Source organism: Lithobates pipiens, unplaced genomic scaffold (assembly GCF_037356315.1).
Source record: "Lithobates pipiens isolate NorthernLeopardFrog02 unplaced genomic scaffold, aLitPip1_a1.2 Scaffold_18, whole genome shotgun sequence".
In the NCBI taxonomy this organism is placed as follows: Eukaryota; Metazoa; Chordata; class Amphibia; order Anura; family Ranidae; genus Lithobates; species Lithobates pipiens.
Window position 1 is genome coordinate 275769584 of NW_027507758.1, and position 6090 is coordinate 275775673.

Genomic DNA, 6090 nt, shown 5'->3' on the forward strand with positions numbered 1-6090 from the left:
ACTCTGCTGCCAGAGTGCCAGAGACCTTACGCCACGTTCACACGAGCTGAATATCCAACAGAAAAAGTCTGACGGAAGCTTTTCATCGTATATTCCGATCGTGTGTATGCCTCATCGAACTTTTGTTTTCAAAAATTCTGACGGACCTAGAAATAGAACATGTTTTAAACATTCCAGACAGAACCAATTCATATTTGGAAAACCGCTCGTCTGTATGCTGTTCTGACGGACCAAAAACGACGCATGCTCTGAAACAAGTACGAGACAGAAGCTATTGGTTACTGGCTATTGAACTTCCTTTTTTTAGTCCCATCGTACGTGTTGTTCATCACCGCGTTCTTGACGATCAGACTTTGGTGTGATCATGTGTACGCAAGACAGTTTCAATGGAATTCCATCGGAATTCCGTCCGAGATCATAGACCACGCAAGGGCAAGGAGGAAATGAGCTAAGCTGTTTAAATAACAAAAAGGGGCTGGCTGTAGGCTGGACTAATGAAGCAGGTTAATGGTGAATAGGCGGTAACTAAGGATGAGCCGAACACCCCCCTGTTCGGTTCGCACCAGAACCTGCGAACAGACCTAAACTTCTTGTGAACTTTAGAACCCTATTAAAGTCTATGGGACTCGAACGTTCACAATCTAAAGTGCTCATTTTAAAGGGTAATATGCAGGTTACTGTCCTAAAAAGTGTTTGGGGACCCGGGTCCTGCCCCAGGGGACATGGATCAATGCAAAAAAAAGTTTTAAAAACTGACGTTTTTTCAGGAGCAGTGATTTTAATAATGATTAAAGTGAAACAATAAAAGTGTAATATTCCTTTAAATTTCGTAGCTGGGGGGTATCTATAGTATGCCTGTGAAGGGGCGCATGTTTCTGGTGCTTAGAACTGTCCCTGCACAAAGTGTCATTTGTGCAGGAAAAAAAGTATTTTAAAATCACTTGCGGCTATTGTCGGGTCCCGTAATACAGAGAACACTCAATGAGTGTTCTCTGCATTAGCCGACAATTCATTCATTCATTGATAAAAAAAAAAAAAAAAGCGTGGGGGTTCCCCTAAATTCAATTACCAGGCCCTTCAGGTCTGACATGGATATTAAGGGGAACCCCGTGTCAAATTTAAAAAAAAAATTGACGTGGGGGTCCCCCTAAATATCCATAACCAGACCCTTCAGGTCTGATATGGATATTAAGGGGAACCCTGCATCAAATTTAAAAAAAAATTGACGTGGGGGTTCCCCTAAAAATCATATCAGACCCTTTATCCGAGCACGCAACCTGGCAGGCCGCAGGAAAAGAGGGGGGGACGAGAGAGCGTCCCCCCTCCCTCCTGAACCGTACCAGGCCACATACCCTCAACATTGGGAGGATGCTTTGGGGGTCTGTGACCCCTCAAAGCACCTTGTCCCCATGTTGATGAGGACAAGGGCCTCATCCTCACAACCCTGGCCGTTGGTTGTGAGGGTCTGCGGGCGGGGGGCTTATCAGAATCTGGAAGCCCCCTTTAACAAGGGGACCCCCAGATCCCGCCCCCCCCTGTTTGAAATGGTAAGGGGGTACAAAAGTACCCCTACCATTTCACAAAGAAAGTGTCAAAATGGTTAAATAAGACAAACACACTTTTGAAAAATTCCTTTATTAAAAATAAAAAAAATAAAAAAAAGATTCCAGCGGTGCTAATCCACTCTTGCTATCCAGCGACGGGTCTCCGGGGTCCAGCGATGGATGATCATATCCAGCGACGGGGGATCTCTCAGTCCAGCGCTGTCCATACATCCTTTTTCTGTCTCCATTGCGGAGACACTGCGGAGATCCCAGCGCTGACGTTTCTTATATTAGGAGGGCGGGGCCACTCGTCACCTGACCCCGCCCCCTCTGACGCTGGTGAAGGGAGCCAGGGGTTCCCCAGTGACGTGTGGGTGACCCCACCCCCTCTGATGTAACGGAAACCTGCGTCACATGAATGAATGAATTTTCGGCTAATGCAGAGAACACTCATTGAGTGTTCTCTGTATTACGGGACCCGACAATAGCCGCAAGTGATTTAAAAATACTTTTTTTCCTGCACAAATGACACTTTGTGCAGGGACAATTCTAAGCACCAGAAACATGCGCCCCTTCACAGGCATACTATAGATACCCCCCAGCTACGAAATTTAAAGGAATATTACACTTTTAATGTTTCACTTTAATCATTATTAAAATCACTGCTCCTGAAAAAACTGCCGTTTTTAAAACTTTTTTTTGCATTGATCCATGTCCCCTGGGGCAGGACCCGGGTCCCCAAACACATTTTAGGACAGTAACCTGCATATTACCCTTTAAAATTAGCACTTTAGATTTCTCCCATAGACTTGTATAGGGTGTTCCGGCTTTTCGAACTTGCTGCGAACAGCCCAAATTGTTCACTGTTCGCTGAACAGGCGAACAGGCAATGTTCGAGTAGAACATGAGTTCGACTCGAACTCGAAGCTCATCCCTAGCGGTAACTGTGAAAACAATTAATGACTGGTGTTTAACCGACAGATGAGCAGCTTCTGAGCACTGAAAGAAAAGAGCTGCTTTTTAAGTAGCAGGAGCCAGTGCTGACAATTAGCCTGTGAATTGTCAAAGCTTATGGCCCACTGGGAGGAAGAGGCTGTCTTCAGAAATCGCCCCCCTAAGCTTGTCTGCTACAGTTTGGGAAGGAGACAGATCTAGTCTGGATAGTTTTATTCAGACATCAGCAATACTAAAAATATCCATTCCAACGTGGAATGGAACGTATTGGTCTTTCTTGATCTTGAGATTTTTAGGGATAGTGATCATTTTCGCTTGTGCAGTTATTTCAAACCAATATGCCTATATACCCCTGGAGAGTTGCCACCATAGGTCATGGTTGTGCAACATCCCCAGGGGTAAATTCATTAGGCTTAGGTGTAATTGCACTCGCAAGGAGGATTGTGTGTCTCAATCCCAGGTTCTCTCGTCTAGATTCCAGCAAAAGGGGTATGAGAAATCTACCCTGGCTAGTGAAATAGAGAGAGTGTGTACTATGGACAGACAGCCATTGATATCAAATCAGATTAAAGAAAACAGTACTGAGATCTCAAATTTTAAGATGGTGTTGAACTACAATGTCCAACACAAAAAGTTTGAGAAGATAGTACAAAACAACTAGTCCATTCTAAAATAGGAAAAGGTGTTAGGCCCTCTATTGCCACAGCGAGCATCATTTATACATAAAAAGGCTCTATCTTTGTGTGATTGTTTGGCTCCAGGAGTCATTGATCCACCGGTTCAGTCTGAAAAACAGTTATTTTCTTTTCTTTTTGATTTCTACGCCTGCGGGCGGTGTACTGCTTGTAAACACTCAAAATGTAATATTAAGAAGCAGTGTGGTCTGAAATGTATCAGTAGGACCTCTAGACCCCCTTCACGTTAGGTTAGGGGAACATGTAAACAACATCAAGAAAGGATTGAAAAATCACAATGTTTCCAGGCATTTCAAATTGGCCCATAATTAGAACCCTAGGGGTTTGAGATTTTGGGGCATTGAGAAAGTCACCAGGCATTTGAGAGGAGGCAATTTTATATTTCAACTCACTCGCAGGGAATCTCATTGGATACATGAGGCAAAAGTTTTAGTACTAGCAGGCTTGAACATTGTTTTTTGAGTGAATTGTTTAATTTCTGATCCTTAACACATAATGTATGGATTAAATGACATATGTTATTGGTATTGAGGCTTTATGCTAATACATGTTAACCCCTTAAACAATTTGCAGCCAAAGGACCAGGCCCCTTTTTGCGATTAGGCACTGCATCGCTTTAACTGACAATTGCGCAGTTGTGTGACGTGGCTCCCAAACAAAATTAGCGTACTTTTTTTTCCCACAAATAGAGCTTTCTTTTGGTGGTATTTGATCACCTCTGCGGTTTCTATTTTTTGCGCTATAAACAAAAATAGAACGACAATTTTGAAAAAAATGCAATATTTTTTACTTTTTGCTATAATAATTATCCCCCAAAAATATATAAAAAAACATTTTTTTCCTCAGTTTAGGCCAATACGTATTCTTCTACATATTTTTGGTAAAAAAAAAATCGTAATTTGCGATAATTGATTGGTTTGCGCAAAAGTTATAGCGTTTACAAAATAGGGGATAGTTTTATAGCATTTTTATTAATATTTTTTTTTTACTAGTAATGGCAGCGATCAGCGATTTTTATTGTGACTGCGACATTATGGTGGACAGATCGGACATTTTTAATAAATTTTTGGGACCATTGTCATTTATACAGCAATCAGTGCTATTTAAATGCACTGATTCCTGTGTAAATGACACTGGCAGTAAAGGAGTTAACCACTAGGGGGTAGTGTAGGGGTTATGTGTGACGTTATGTGTTTTTTTTTTATTGTAGGGGGCGTGGTCTGACATGTGAGGCCACTGATCGTCTTTCCCTATAAAAGCAAACAGACGATCAGTGACAGCCACACTACGAAGCACAGGTAGAGGTTTGTTTACACAGATCTCTCCTCATTCTTCAGCTCTGTGACCCGATCACGGGACACCAGCGGCGATCGGGCCCGCTGGTCCCGCAGCCACAGTCACAGAGGCTGGGCACTTAAAGAGCCACGTACAGGTACGTGATTGTGCCCAGCCGTGCCATTCTGCCAATGTATATCGGCATGGGGCGGTCCTTAAGTGGTTAATGTGTGCATTTGTGTCGTTATGAAGATCAACGAGGACGCGGTTTATATGAAATTATAATGAATTTATCATTATTTATTATTATTATACACTTTTATTTTTTATGACAGATTTTTTTAATATTTTGTATAGTATGTGCATTTATGGCCTTTTTATATTGTCTTATTTGTTCTCTTCAGGTTTTGATGGCCATTAGACAGGTGCAATATACACTATTTCCGTCTTGATGGGCTATGTATTGTTCAAAACCATCATCCTGACAGTCTGTTATGGACATTGTGTGTGTGTTTTTTTTTTCATCTGAATCATATGTTAGGTCACGTCCTAGCTGGTTACGGGAGTGAGTGGGGTTTCCATGGAGATCAATAATGTTAAGTCAAGTTAAGCCCCTAGTGTCTTTAAATGTCAGCTCACAGCATATAAAGCGGGTGTCTCATATTATTCTCTCACCGCTGATGAACCCTGGGAAGCAACGCGGACAGAACCACGTGACTAGTGTGACGTCACCAATGTCTATCGTTGATCCTCGTGGATTTGTTTGTTATCTGTTTTATCTCCCTGCACTGGGAATAGTGCTTGACTTGTAAGTGTAACTTTTTTACTTGGTGCTTTATCAGGTACAGGTTGAGTGGGAAGGTTGGCAATCTGCCATTTAAATATATTACCATTATTAAAATCATCAAGATCCCTTATGTATTTCTTCTTTTTCTTATTTTCTTGGACTTTTTTACTTGAATAAAAGCTTTTATCAAACGGAGAGCACTATATTCTGCTGCTTTTATTCCATGTACCTGTGAATCAGAGCTCATGGTCAGAGCACAAGGGATCTCATTACCATCCGCATACTCTCCTCCCCAGCGTTTAGCACATCCAGTGATCCACCTTTTATACCCTTATGAGGGCTAATGTCTGTGTGACCCGTATGATTTACTCAGGGTCTATTCAATGAGGTGAGCTGCTAGAATTGTCACCTAGGAGGTTGTCACATGAGCCCCTTGTATCTCGCCCATAGAAGCACATATTTGGAGACTGTGGTGTTCTAGCATCTATTTTTATCATGAACTTTATGGACTTTATTATTCATACATAATTTATTATGAGTATTTCTGTTTTTTGCGCTGCATTGCTTTTTACTTTTATTGTTATCTGGGATTTAATAATTTGATCCTCAGTGTTCAGCTTCTGTTGCTAGGTTTTTTTATTGCACTGATTGATCTATACTGTTATACAAAATCAAATTACTATGTACTATTAAGTACATAAGTAAGAATGATTTCCAAAATATATATATATTTTTATTTTTTATCAATTTACAAAATACAAAGTGAGTGAACAGAAGAAAAATCTAAATCAAATAAATATTATTAGGCACTATCTTCATGGTAAAGAGGAACAAG